Raw genomic sequence first — 15,618 nt, 5'->3', positions numbered from 1 at the left:
TGGACTTCCTGTATAGAAGCTATAATGATCAGAATGATCACTATTCCTGAGCTCTGTTTACTGGCCTCTATAAAGACCATTAGAACCAAAGAAAATACTAGCTGAGAGGAGAAATGATATTAATATTAATACATCTCTTGCTTTGTCAGAGGTTGGCCCTTCAGTTGTTGGACTATGAGGAGGTCCTGGGGCTCCCACCTAGGTGAGAATGCAGATGGCACATGCTAGTGTCTCTGAGCTGGAGATCAATCCCTGGAGGAGGAGTTTGTAGATCCCTTAGGTCATGTGAAGGTAGATTTAATTAGTTAAGTGCCAAAGGCACTTACTTACCCCAGTGTGGCTGTAAGGTTCTTTGGTACACTGCCTGCTCTTGCTGGGTGCTCATTATTTGATCAATGCCATCATTACCCAGAGCCTGTGGTAAGGAAGCCTCATTTGAAAGTGTTTTCCCCTCTGTGGGTACTGGTGCCCCTATACTCTCTGCATGCACCACACAGAGATACACATACATGCACACATACACATAAACATGCAGACACACACATCCCCAATATCAACTTTGAGCCTCCACATTGCACACTGAACATCACATAGGCATTTGCCAGTGATGCATGGTTGTTGGTTCTCACAATAAGAGCTAGAGAGGTCCAGCTGCTTTCTAGAGTCACCAGGGGAGACAGAAGTCTGCATAGGGAGAACCTGTGTGTAGAGAGAAGTTTCTGTCTCACCCAGCCCCACAGCCAATCAGTACCAAAGAACCACACAGAGGCTTATATTAATTATAAACTGTTTTGCCTATTAGCTCAGGTTTATTATCAACTAGCTCTTACAACTTAAATTAAACCATCACTCTTATCTATGTTTGGCTTTTGTGCAATGTCACACCAATGTGGGCCAACTGCATCCACATAAAATCTGAGAGAGCTTGAAAAGAAATTCCAGACAGAAAAGAACAGAGTTTAGTGCAGCTTCTTGGTAGGTAATCACATTTTTTTTTCAGATAAGCTCTGTTTTCTGACAGTGAGCAGGGGCACTATGGCTCCTTTAAGAATCTTCCTGATTCACCATTAGCAGCAAAAAAAAGTTTTCGTTTTTGTTTTTGTTTTTTTTTAAATGGCGGCTTCCTGGCTTATGCAGCTACAGCACTGGCTCTTTCAGGAGGCCAAGCACTTAAATGGGGTCTGTGAGCATCATATTAAAATTGCTTAATGGTGACACAGACCTGCTGTAACCCTGGAGCTGGGGCAATGTGCATGACTTTCAGAGGTGGTGAACATGCCTCTACCATGTTGGACTGGGTGGAGTCAAAAGGTAAAGCAGCCTCAGTCCTAGCCATGCCACTTAGCATTTTAAGAAGCAGTCCTGGTCAGAAAAGGATCACAGATACACAATAGGACAGATTCAAACATAAAAGACTTCTAAATGAGAAACAGTATATTTAAAAAAAATGTACATAGGCTTGGGAGAAGAAAAAGAGTATAGAGAGTTATAAAAAGTAGTAAAGTCTTTAAAGAGACAGTAAAAGTAATATAAAAGAGTGCAGACATAAATTAAAGGAGTAAAGAAAAATAGGCCATGTAAAGATGGAAAATATACTGAGAGTCTGGATTATGTATATTATTGTGTTTTCTTTGAATTTTTTGACTGTGAATGAGCTAAGTACAGAGAGATATTTCATTGTGCAGGCTACTAAGCTAACATAATATATATACTTTAAAGATATCTTGACTTCAAGATTTGGGTCTAAGGATATGTTGCATTGGAAAAGAGGTTCTGCTTTTGTTTACACAGAGGATGAAAACCTATGGATTCCTTTCAGACTAATGTGGTTCAATGGAACAAGATCCCTGAAAGGTCTCCATAAACCCCTAAAATTACTTTGCCCAACAGAAAGCAGGAAGCAGTTTGGAGAGAACTATGTCCATATTCCCAAATATTGTTTATAAATGTTTGTTTTCCTTTAAAGGGGGTATGATATAGAGATGGATACTTTGTATTTATATGGATCTTGGTCTATCAATACAAATTTAAGGTCAATTTTATAATATATATTTCTGCTCTTGTTTAAGGTATTGTGTTTGTGCAGCTCATTTAAAAATGCACATATAATTAAGAAATACAGGTTAATAGATAATCATCTATAATAATCAAGCTTGTAGTAACGTTAGTTAGGTTTTCTAGACATATAGAGATATATTTCAGTTAGATAGGTATTCTTCAAACCTTTCAAAGACTAACAGAATATGGCATTTAAAATGTTTTAAAAACTTAGGACTTTTCATGACAATGAGACACATCTGCTCCTGGTAGCACCAATTACCTCAAGAAAAAGATGTGCATTGAAGAGGCTTCTTATGGAGTTTGTTAGCCATTTGGGCAAGAAACTGCTCTTGCCTGGACTGCTTGATGTTATGTTATATGAACTGGTCATGCAGGGTCCACAGAAAAATGACTGCTGAATTTGCCTAAAGGTGAGACCATACTTTGGGGTTCCTGTTTCATGAAAGAGTCTGCCAGACATTCTGCAGGACACAGAAGAAAGTGACTGACAAACTGCCAATATAGGTGGAAATGTCTTTGAGATTTCCTGCTTTATGGAAAAGTCTGCCAGATACTATGGGTCTATAGGTTGAAGATGGGTACCCCTATGTTACAAAAGAATTTTGGGTAACTATCAAGGCAGTGAGATGTCTCTGTCAATTCTAGAGTTTTGGAAGTTGCTTACAATGCACTTCCTGTTTACTTAGGTAATATCATATCCTCTGGAGTCTTTGATGAAGCTGAAGAAAGATAGTTATAATTATAAAAGATAGATTAGATATAAAACTTTAGATTCACAAAATAGGATAAATAATATGGTATTTTCCTTAATTTGCCAAATGTAAATGGACTAAATACTGTAACTATAATTCTTTCTTGATAACTGTTTTGTTATATGTAATTTTACTATGTTAAAGTTAAAATGTTTATTTTTATTTAAACAGAAAAGGGAAGTGATATGAGATGCATTCTGTATATGTGTTGCTTTTATTGGTTAATGAATAAAGCTGTTTTGGCCAGTGACTTAGCAGAATAGAGCAAAGCGGGAATTCCAAGCAGATGAAGAAGGAAAGAAGGTGGAGCAAAGGGACACCATGTAGCTGCTGAAGGAGAAAGACACTTACAGGAGTCTGCTGGAAACTTGCCAGTAGGCCACATCCTTGTGGTGATGCACAGATTAATAGAGATGGGTTAATTTAAGATATAAGAGCTAGCTAGCAATACGCCTAAGTGATTGGCTTAGCAGTGTTTTAATTAATACAGTTTCTGTGTGATTATTTCAAATGGCCGTGAATGGATGAGCAGTCTCCGCCTATATTTAGTCATGTGACTTGGTACCTTTCCCCATTAAGGCATTCTTATCTTGCTTCCTCTGTTGTTGGCTGACAACTGCATCTCTGCCATTCCTCTTACCATAATTCTCCTAGTCTGCTTGCCCTGCCTATACTTCTGCCTGGCTACTGGCCAATCAGTGTTTTATTAAACCAAATCTTCACAGTGTGCAAGAGCATTATCCCACAGCACCTGGGTTTGCTGAGCCTGCACTGTTTACAACTTAGGTGGTCTTTCTAGAGAAAAAGCACATAAAATAAGGTTTGAGGTCTGCACAGAGGACTGAGGAAGGCCTAGAAACTTTGATTGATCCCAAGAGCTGACAGTGATTCTGACTCCAGGTTTGTTGCACGACACACTTTCTTGGATTTGGGCATATTACAGGCTCCTGGAGAGGTTGATAGTGAGGAGAATACACTCTTTAGGAGCCTTCCTCTTCTGAGGGAGTGTTAGGTCTATTAGAAATGAGGATTGTCTCTGAGGATCAAGGGCAAATATTTTTCAGAGCGGTTTGCTTCCAGTCTCTGTAAGATAGGCAGTGACTTTTGGTACCAGAAAGTCTTCCTGACTCTCCACAGAGAGTGGAGAACCACACAGAGTTGCCAGCTATTCCTGTCGTCTTCCCCGTGACCCTTGAAGGCAGCAGGTGTGATTGTCAAGCCACGGGGAACAAAAGCATTTTGTGCTTTGAGGGCACATTCATGGTAGTACTTTAAATGCACCCTGCTTTGCTTTTACAGGGACCCCACGATGTAAATATCACCAACTCCGGTCTCAAGGTATAATAAATGGCAGATTTACCTAGGTGCAAAATGACATTGTAGCCTCTTCCTTTCTCTAGCTAACTTCAACCTGCTGACTTCTCACCCTGCTGGGTAGCACAAAACTTGCCAATTAATGGCTTAATCTCTTCTGGCTTGTGGATTTGTTCTTATTTAAATAATCAAAGTTTTCTGATACTAGCCTCCTATTGGGGTTGTTATATTCTTTAAACATTTTAAAGTAAATTTGTTTTGTAATTGCAGCATAAGAGCATAAAAGCTCCCTATATTAAGAAGGTAATATGTAATGTTCAATACATGTATTGATTGCATAATATATCGGGTTTAACATGCAACATTTTATGAAATAGTTACCATTTCTTCATGGTAGGAACTTTCTAGGTAGTTTCTTCCAGTGTTACAAATTAATTGTACAGAACTGTTTTGTACAGACTGGCTGCTGGGCGATAGCACCCGACCACTCTTGCTCTTCAGATGTAACTCAGGCGTGATTTGCCAGCCTTCTTCCACGGCTGTCACCAGAAGCAACTGATGGGCGTAAGGGCTTAATTCAGCCCATTATGCAGGGAATGAAGCGTGATCCTAATTAGTCTTAATCAATAAAAACCAGGAGCCAGATATTGGGGTGAAGACCTGGAAGATCAGAGAAAGGGGAGCAGCCATCAGTTGCTTCCTACCTGTCTGTCATCAGTCCAAAGGCTTGAGATCCTGTCTCCACCTCCTGAGCGCTGGGATTAAAGCATCCCCCAGCTTCTATGGTTAGCTAGTAGCTGACTAGCTCTGCCTTCTGACCTCCATGTCAGCTTTATTTGTCAGAACACAAAATATCACACAGCAAGGGAAGGCGTGGTGGAGTTGGTTATCTTGGAAAACTAGGATTGGGGTGACTGCATCCAAGACTTACTGCTTCCAGCTGGACTCCACCTCATAAAGGGTCCGTGGTCTTCAAAATAGCTTCCCTCACTGAGGAGCCTGCATTCAAATGCAGTGCAGTGTGGGACGCTGCAGATTCAAATAGATTTCTGCAGGGCTTCTCGCTTCTTCCTTCTCCTAAAGGCTAGTTCTCTGCATGCACAGAAGTCATTAGGTTCCATCCAGGGGATGGAATTTGAGAGCACTGGCTGCACTCTGCCAATGGCTGTGCTGGTCTACATCTATGAGTTAAGGTTCCAGTAATAAGATTAACTCACATGGTCTTTTGGGATGGCACATACCTTCTGGTGCTGTTTGAGTCTTGTTACCTGCCTTTATGGGATAATCAACACCTGCATGTCCTGAGCTGGGGTGCATGGAAACTTCTAGATCACAGGTCATGAGGAATCCAGGGAGCATCCTTCTTCTGTCCCTGTCACCTTGTAGTCTTCTCCCATTTGGCTGCAGCTCTGAGATAAAGCCCTCCCAAGAGCACCTAAGCTTCTGGAAGCTTGACTCCATTCTTAAGTTGACAGTAGATGCTTCTAATCTAAATGAAATAGTTTACAAGTATTTGATTTCTGGGATCTCACAAACACTGATGTTTTGGATAAAACGGTTACATCACTCTTTTAAATCTACATAGTGTTGTCTAAATACCACACTGATTTAGCACCCATGATTAAGGACACACAAGGACAAGCTCTTTTGTGTCACAGTTAGAAGCTTCACGGTGCTTGTTCCCCTCGTTGAGAGCAAAACTTTACCCAACGTGATCCATGCTTCTGCCTGAACATTTTTTCTGACTCACCCTATCATTCTTCTCTTCAACAACACATGCAGAAATCGGAGATCTCCAGTTCTTTCTGTTAGAAAATTTATTATGGGTTAAGTTTTCATTTCAATTATTGTGAGTGCATGACCAGTCTGAGTTTTATGTATATACACACATTATGTGATTTGATGGTTAATTATTAAACAAGCTCACTTGTCCTCAAGGTGCTGTCTGTAATTGAAATGAACAGGTTTATTGTGGGAATTTAAGTGGGCCTTGGGGACATAAGAATTTGAAGGTGTCCTTTTGTCTGTTGCTTGGAGGTGTGCTTGGGGGAAATGTAATTCAATGAGATCTTCTTTTTTGAGTTGGGGAAGGGGAGGTGTGAAGGGTGGGAGAGGTAGGAATTCATCGTGAGTGGAAGAGGATGCTGACTCGCTTGCAACTCAGACCCACAAGCACCTTGGAAACTAGGGAGGTTTGGGAAGTCTGATGACCACCGTCCTTTGCCCCAGCTCACCATGTAGCCTCCCCAAGAAATCTCAGGTGAATGTTCTGCTTTAGAGGACAGCAAGAAAATGCAAATAAAAGCACGCCTTCTCCACCGCTGTGGGTGAAAGGGGAGATCAAGCAGGAGATGCTGCACCAACAGCTCTAAGATGAACCTGTCAGTGGTAGAGCAGGAGTCTGGATTAAGGCCTAGGCTCTTTGTCTTTCTAGGGCTGTGAATGCTGCTGTATCAGAATCAATCAACTGTCTTTACTTGTGAACTGAGAGCTTGCCTGCATGCAGGTCTTTGCACTGTGTGAGCACCTGGCACCCTTCGCGGTCAGAAGAGGGTGTCAGATCCCCTGGAACTGGAGTTGCAGATGGTTGTGAACCGCCATGTGGGTGCTGGGTCTTCTGAAAGAGCAACCAGTGCTCCTAATCTCCGCGCCATCTCTCCAGTAGCAGAACTCTCATTTTGCAAACTGATTTGATTACACCTGTGCCACCTTGAGCTGGCCTCAAGGTCATTCTTAATGCTCTCCTCTTTCTTCCTCTCTCCCTCCATTCCTTCCTTTCTTTTTTTTGAGAAACAAAGTCTCCCTGGTTGTCCTGAAATTCACTATGTGGACCAAGCTAGCCAGAGAGGTAGCTTCTTGGCTTGTTCATTGCTATGTTGCCAACATTCAGGTGTCCTCTCTGAATGTCAGCATGCAAAGGCAGCATGGGATTCATGATGTGTGGGGTACAGCAGGAAGCAGCTGGAAGAGCTGCTTCTTCCTTCTTCAGCTCCCCATGAGGATGTGTGTGGTCCTTGGAAGCCATCCTGGGCCTAATGTACGGTCTTACTGTACACCATTACTTTGGTGCTGCTTTGGCCAAAATACCCCCCCAAAAAAACGTGCGGGGAAGGGGGGGAGATTTAGTTTGACTCTTGATTTCAGAGGGTTTTGTCTATTGGTGTGGCTGGGGGAAGACAGAACACAGCATCTCAGTTCATGGTGGCAGGAACATCGGTGGATGAAGCTGGTCACATCTCTCTGGACTAGGAGGCAGAGAATGAGACACCAACAAGGACTTCCACTGGTGACCTCACCCTGCCAGCTAGCCTTACCTCCTAAAAAGTTTCTTAGCCTCTGGAAATTGCACCGGCAGCTGGGAAGCAAGTGTTTAAAACATGAGCCTGCAGAGAAATTTTGTATTCAAAGCCTGACCTGTGGAGAATGGCAGCCATGTTCCTTGCAGTGTGGGGACAACCTGTGCTTAACTGATTGCTTGAATTCTCCTAAGGACCTGTCAACCATGCCTTGCTAGTGCCCCTTGCTTACCCCCACAGCTGTTGGATTTGAGAGTCCTCAGGGCTAATTTCCTGCAGGGAGGCTGGAAGCAAGGAAGGGTTAAGTTGCAGGACAGTCATCTTTGTGTTGTTTTGGGGGGACAGGAAGATCATGAAGAAAATCAGGTGCTATCAGGCCATCACTGCTGGCCCAACTCTGCCAGTTCTGTGCCCCAGGATTGGAGAACAGCTTTTAACGCCTGCCTTTTCCTAGCAAACTGCTTCTAGAAATGCCTCTTCTCTCAGATAGGGCTAAGGGTGAGTTTCCCAGCGCAGAAAGACTGTAGACCTATTTGTCACCATTTTGTCACTGGAACATAAAACAAGCTTTACCCCGCTTGCCAGGAGACCCCAGAGGATGTCAATTGAGTTACTGAGTTTGTATCTGACAAATTGTGCCCAATACTGGAGCCATCAGGGAATGTCCATAATGGGAAATGGTGGTAGAACGGTAAATGCTGGGCTGCAGCTCTCGCCTAGGGGCGAGGCCTGGGCACGGTTGATGCATCATTATTTACTCATCTTTTCCTGGGGCCGTCCAGACCTGGGAATGTGACGGATGCACGCATGGGCGTTTCAAGCCTGCCGGTAGTCTGGCCTCCAGCTAAGGAGGCTTGGGTCCTGCCACAGAGCCCCAGCCTCTCATTAACTCTTTCTCCCTCCTTCCCCCTTCTCATCCCCTTCCCCTTCCCCCTCCCTATTCCCCTTCCCTCTCCCTATTCCCCTTCCCCCTCCCTATTCCCCTTGTCTTCCCTACTCTTTTTCTTTCCCGATCCCCTCTTCCCTTCTTTCTTTTTTCTTCCTCCCTTCTTTTCATCTGTCCTTTCTCTCACCCCTCTACCCCCTCTTATCTTTATCCTCACCGTCTCCCCCTCTTCACTCTCCCCCTCTCCATTCCCTCCCTCTCCTCTCTTTCTCCCCCTTTTCACCTTTTCCAGTCCCTCAGCAGTTTTTCCTCCCCCTCCTTTCTCCTCTTCTCTTTCCTTCCCCCTGCTTATAATTTTCTCTTCAGTCCCTCCCCCACCCCTGCTGCCATTTGTGGTGAGCGACTCCTGGGAAGCCCTATTCGGGGATTGTCTTCTCTTTAAAGACCGCTTACTCCACTCCTTGTCATGGTTTCTGACATAGGATGGCCCGGCAGATATTTTCCCAGTGAGACAAATTTCCACTGTGAGAACTACTTCTCATTTTAGCTTTGCTGCAGAAGGCACAGATTGCTGACTTTCTCCGTGTTGCTCAGATGTGAAGTATGACACGGAAGCAGCAAACAATGAGCCCATGGATGTGGTGCTGCCCTCTCATTACGGCTGCTAAAATGTATGGTATATCAAAATGTTTGTGGAAGGTAGAAGGATAATTAGGTAGTTTAAAGGTGTGATTTCCTTAAAGGCATAAGACCTTGGATTTGATGGACGATTTAGTCTGCCAAGAAAAAATTATCCTTCTTCAGTGGGAGACTATATTCTTAAGAACTGGTCTCCCCTGAAAGAAATACTTTTGTTCCAGTTCTTCTGCTTAAGCAATAGGTCACAGGGATTAACTACTGCTCCCAACACCTAGGAGAGCTAAGAACCTTACTGCTGATGCCCCGCCCCTCCGCCCCCACCCCCGTGATATATCTTCCAGAAGGCCTGCTTTGAAGAAGAATCTTCATGATTCCTTTGTACCACGGGGCATCAGCCATTTGTTTGGTAAACTACTGTGGCATGCAAATTAACAAAATAGGAAAGTTCTTGGTGACAGTTGGTCATGGGGAAGGTAATTGTACAGCGTAGCTCTTCCCAGATTGCCACGAAAAGCAATTCAAACAGCGCATGTCCGTGAGTAGAGCAAACACGGGCCTTTTAAAGCCCTGGAAGCTCTAGCCTTGCTGCCTCTTTTCTTGGTGGGTTTCTTTCACTTCCAAAGACCTTCAAGTGTTGGTGTTCTCAAGTCTCAAGTCATTCATCTTTGGCCTATCTCTCTTCTTCCTGAGTCATTTCTTTCATGTCAATGGCTTCAGTTTACAAACTCACAAACTCCTAAAGCCATACTGCCAGCCCAGGCCCGTCCAGTGAGCTGTGTCCATGTTACGGTCAGACACTGGGCATTCTCACCTTGATGTCCCCAGGTGGTCCCTGTGCCTCAGTGTGAGCTCTTCCAGTTTTCCTTCCAGGTCACTCCCAGAGTGTCTCTCCCTCCTGCTCAAAAGCTGGTGGCTGTGAATTCCATGCAGAATAAAGACCTTGCCTAGTATTTGAAACCTCTGCAACCCAACTTCTTTCAACCCTTTTTATCCTTGGCAGACGTCACTCCTGTGCTTCACCTCACACCTGTCCCGTCACCATGCCTGTGGCCCCTGGGTCGGAAGGCCTTCTCCCTCCCCCTCTCTCCTCCTCAAGTTCATCCAGAGCCTCCCTTCTCTTGGAACCTTCTCTGAATCCTCAAGTTGATGTGACATTCCCTGTGTGTTCTTCTCTCCCATCCTGGGCAGGTACATTGTGCCTGACACTGTTAATTGGTCAGCCTCCTCTGGGTGACAAGCCCCTTGGGGACAGGGCCTCTCTTGTTTTCCTGTGTACTCAGCACTCGGTCTTCTATTAGCCACTCTTAAAATTAGCTGAATGAATGAAACTAGCTTTCCTCCCCCAGAAAGGTCTGTGGGAAAAAAAAATCTATGAGCTACGGATTCATATCTTTTTACTCTGACAAAGCATTTATTAACATCCCTCAAACCAATTAAATGAAAACACAAAAAACCTTGACTGACTCTTGAGTCTCAGCTGCAAAGGAAAAGGCTATGCAATTCTCTCGCTCTCATTAACAGCGCCCCCTTCATCTAGAGCAGCATCCTATTAGACAAATAATTTACATTTAAGGAGAGCGCGTAAACAGCATTCTGATTCATGAATATTAAGTAGCATCTGCATGTCATTTAAATAAGGGAATTACTATCCTGGGAAAATTAGGAATAGAAAAAGCAACACCAAAAGCAATAAAAGGAAAGAGGGGGGAGCTCAGAGTTTGTTTGCCTTATCTGTCACCAGCAGATAGCGGATCTGGGGGAGACACGGTGCTGTGTGCTCCAGCGTGCATTCCCAATGACAACAATATTGCTTGGTCCACAGAGTATGACGAAGCAGGCAGTGAAGGTGGATGGGGATGAGAGAGACAGAGGAGCAGTGGGGTAGGGGGATGAGTGCTTTTCATAAATACAGTGCAACTTGTTTTTCTACAGGACATTCCCAGGATTTTCAATTGACGAGTGGGCCAGACATTGTACGGGCACTCAGTTCAGTACTCTGCCTTTTGTTCCCACCTCCCTTCCATTGGTCCAGGGAGTCCAGAAACCACATAGCTTGCTTACCAGATCCAGCAGTAGCATCAGCAGGTGCCCTGAGTGGCGGTCTCAAAGCTCACCATCTGTGAGCCCTGCGACTCCATTCCCTGCTTTGGGCTTCTAGAGCCATTCAGCAGCTCCTTATCTTCAGACAAATTTGCATTTTCTCTTCTTGCCCTACTGCCTTTGACCTCTTGCTTGTGCTAAGTCCCCTCTGCACCACACAGAAGAGTTGCTGTTTTCTGTTAGGCAGTGGCCACTATCCACACTGACCACTGCACCCTGAGGCACAATATGTCCATGTTTGACTAAGGGTGTGGGTAAGATCCACTAGAAAGCATATAATGCTTGAATAAAACCAGTAGCCAGGAAAGAGGTGTGCCAAGTGTGATGTCCATTCAGTTGTAGCAAATGGGTTTAAACCAGGAAGCAATGGAGACGATGCAAGAGCAGAAGGCTTCCCAGCCAGACCGTTCAACAGCCAGCTCTCTGCCTGAGGGGGCGGGTATTGATTCCTTTGCCTCTGATTCACCCTCCGAAAAATCAAATGGGTACTTTGGATTAATTCTTAGTAAGAGTCTTGGCTATCAGTATAAGAATGTATGTCCTTGAAGAAAGTCTTCTTTGGAGAGTGGGGTGGGTGGGTGGTGGTGGTGGTTGTGGTGGCGGTAGCTATGGTGGTTGATGGTTGTGGTGGTGGTGGTGGTTGTGGTGGTGGCTATGGTGGTTGATGGTTGTGGTGGTGGTGGTGGTGGTTGTGGTGGTGGCTATGGTGGTTGATGGTTGTGGTGGTGGTGGTTGTGGTGGTGGCTATGGTGGTTGATGGTTGTGGTGGTGGTGGTTGTGGTGGCGGTGGCTATGGTGGTTGATGGTTGTGGTGGTAGTGGTTGTGGTGGTGGTGGCTATGGTGGTTGATGGTTGTGGTGGTGGTGGTTGTGGTGGCAGTGGCTATGGTGGTTGATGTTTGTGGTGGTGGTGGCAACAGTGGTATTTCCCTATGTGAGAGGTGAGTCAGGTGTGCCTTGAGAAACTGTTTAACCTGAACCTGACCTGCCCTTGGGTACTTCACAGTTAATGAACCTCAAATACCACCCATTGCCAGAGTTTGTCTTCATTGTATGGATGGGAACCATTTCAAAAGCTGAGAGTGTCAAGTTGTTACCACAATGGTGACCTCCTGCGGTCTTCATATTTTACTCACACACGCAATAAAGCAAGTTCATGGAAGGTAAGAATGATGAACCCAAGAACCCGAAACAAGCAGGGCGAACATGCCATGAACTACAGCATGGCTGAATACAAACAACACTTCCAGGCATTGAGAACTCTCCTTCTCCTGCTAACCCTGATCTGCTGTATTATCTTTGATTTAGGTCTCTTAATGTGCCCCCACTCACTGTATGTATTTCGCTAATATTAATGCATTTATGCATCTTGAAATTGCCTAATTAATCCCTTGCCTTCCCAAAGAGTTATGTAAGTTGGTGGATTTATATAATAAATATCATGAAGAAAACACAACAGAAGAGCATAAAATACTAACTTAATTTACCATGCCCAGAGCAAAGAAGTTTAGGTCATGATTTCCTTCCCGAAATTAACTAATATTTCTTATTGCTTTTCCTAATTAAAACTTATCCCTTTCCTATATCCTAAGGGTGCCATTTTTATTCCTGAAACTATTTAGAAGAGACTATGTATTAAGCTACCATGTTGGCTTTTTCGGGGAAATAGTAAATAATAAGCATGCTCCCCACCTCCAGGGGCTTTTAAACCTAGAACACAGTCTCTCCACTTCAGCATTTTTGACATTTTTGACAACTGTGCTGTAGATGTGGTCCTATGAATTCATGGTATTGAACAATACTCCTGACTTCTGTCCACAGCATGCCGATAACACCCTCTCTCAGTTGAGATCATTGAAAATGACTCCATGCATTGCCACATACCTCTGGGGATGGTGGGACAGGAGATGGTCACCGCTACCAGGGTTGAGAACTGTTGCGTGGCAGACGTGACAGTGCTGAATGAATACATAGCCCAGGCAATGACCATACCATGTAGGCCAAGCCATAGAGAAGTATGGCGCATACATCACAGGGATTCAAAGAAGAGCAGGAGTGGGGACCAGTGAGAAGAATCCTTGGAGGAGACAGCAAGGATATAAGAGCTGAGAAGGCTTCTGAAGGGCAGAGAAGGATAAGCTGGGAGAGAATCAGCTTGCCTGGATGGTGGGGCTGATAGAGGGCTGTTCTGAAGGTAGGAGAGGAGGGACCCAGATCCAGAGCACAGAGGGTGTAGGATGCCAGGCTGGAGTTTAAGCAATCTCATAAACTAGGGAAATCGCAGCAGTAAGGGAGCTGGGATGGGGCTTCTCTTCTGCCAGCAAGAAGATAAACCTAGGTGGTAAACAGGGTGGAGAGAGGACAGAGATGGAGAACCCAGTTAGCATATTTTCTTGGCGATTGAAAAGAAAGCATGAACTAGGCAAATAATAGGCACAGAATTCCAAGGGACATGGAGTCCAATAGGGCAGGGCTTAGAGCGCCATGCTGCACAATGGCTTTCAGCTCCATTGTGGGATGTTTGTTTCCCTGGTTAACTCTCCTTCCTCTCCTTTGCCCACTCTCTCCCTGTCAGTCACCCGCACCCCCTTTTTTTCTCTCAGTTTCAGTGCATGCTGGTTCCATAGACATCATCTTTTCAATACTATCTGCCCTACAGAGTCCTTCTGGGACACTATTTCTACCTTCATCTATCTGACAAGTCCCTCCCCTCCTCTTATTCCCCTCTACCTTCTCCCAACCCAACCTCTCTATCCACTCCTCAAAAAGGGTAAAGCCTGCCATGGTGAGTCTACAAAGTCTGGCATATCAAGTTGAGGTAGGATCAAGACCCACCCCTTTTGTCCCAGCTGAGCAAGGTATCCCTCCATAGGGAAAGAACTCCAAAAAGCCAGCTCATGTACTAGGGATAAATTCTGGTCCCATTGCCAGTGGCTCCAGAGACTGCCTAAGCCACACAATTGTCATCCACATTCATAAGGCCTAATTTGGTTGTATTCAGGTTTTCCAACTGTCAGTCCAGAGTCAGTGAGCTCCCACTAGCTCTGGTCAGCTATCTCTGTGGGTTTCCCCGTCATAATCTTGACCCCTTGCTCATATAGTCCCTCCTCCCTCTCTTCTACTGGACGCTGGGAGCTCAGCCCAGTGCTTAGCTATGGATCTCTGCATCTTCTTCCATTAGTTACTGGGTGAAGGTTCTATGATGACAATTAGGGTAGTCATCAATCTGATTACATGAGAAAGCCAGTTCAGGCACCATTTCCATTATTACTTAGTCTTAGCTAGGGTCCTCCTTCTGGATTCCTAAGAATATTCCTAGCACCAGGTTTCTCCCTAACCCCATAATGGCTCACTCTGTCAGGGTATCTCTTTCCTTGCTCTCTCTGTCTGTGTGCTGTGTGACAATGGTCTTTTACCCTGCCACCTATATTGTATTGTTTAGTAAAACACCAATTGGCCAGTAGCCAGGCAGGAAGTAGAGGTGGGGTGATGAGAACAGGAGAATACTGGGAAGAGAAAAGAGTCAGTTTGCAGTCATCACCCAGATGCAGAGGATGCAAGATGAGAATGCCTCGCTGACACAGAGAAGAATTATGAGATAATGTAATATGTAAGAATTAGTTGATAAGAAATCCTGAGCTGCTAGGCCAACCAGTTTATAATTAATGTAGACCTCTGTGTTTCTTTGGGGTTGAACGTCTGAGGGACTGGGCAGGACAGAAACCATGCAGGTCTTTTAAGAGGTCCCACCACAAAAAACTTAAATGGTGTTGATGAATAGCTGACAGCATCCTTCTTGGTGGTGGCAGGATCCTTGAAACTCCACAGAGTTGTGGCAATAAACACGACTCCAACCAGTACCTCTGCCATGAAGCTAGTCTTTCTTGAGAGATGCCATGGATCTCCTGCTTGAGATGGATACTGGTTAGAATCTTGCTGGTAAGCCACAGTCACATGGTGATACACAGATTAATAGAAATGGGTTAAATTAAGATGTAAGAGTTAGCCAATAAGAAGTTAGAGCTATTGACCAAGCGGTGTTTTAATGAATACAGTTTCTATGTGATTATTTTGGGTGTAAGCTAGCTGGGTGGCTGGGACAAACAAAGGGACCACTCTCTTTGTAACAAAGGAATGAGATGGATACAATCATCAAAGCCACAGCTTTAATCCTAGACATATTGCTTAGCAAATTAAAGACTCATGTTGTCAGAAAAAGATATATAAACAGTAAAAATAGATTCAGATGAAAAAAACCTTTAAATGGTTTACAATGTGTTTAAAAATATATGTAAGCTTGGGAGAGAAAAGAAAAAGGATAAAGTCCTTAAAATAAAAAAGAAAGAGAGTATCAACTTTAATTCCAACACTTGGGAGGCAGAGGCAGGTGGATCTCTGTGAATTCAAGGACAGCCTAGTCTACAGAGTGAGTGCCAGGATAACCAAAGATACATAGAGAAACCTAGTCTCAAAAACCAAGATGAGAATGCCTTGCTAATAAGAGGTACCAAGCCATGTGGCTAACATAGACAAGAGTAATGGGCTATTTTTTTAAAATATTTTTATATTTA

The sequence above is a fragment of the Arvicola amphibius genome, chromosome 13 (genome assembly GCF_903992535.2).
Source record: "Arvicola amphibius chromosome 13, mArvAmp1.2, whole genome shotgun sequence".
Classification (NCBI taxonomy): Eukaryota; Metazoa; Chordata; class Mammalia; order Rodentia; family Cricetidae; genus Arvicola; species Arvicola amphibius.
The sequence above is the reverse complement of the archived record's forward strand: the minus strand, read 5'-3'. Positions refer to the sequence as shown.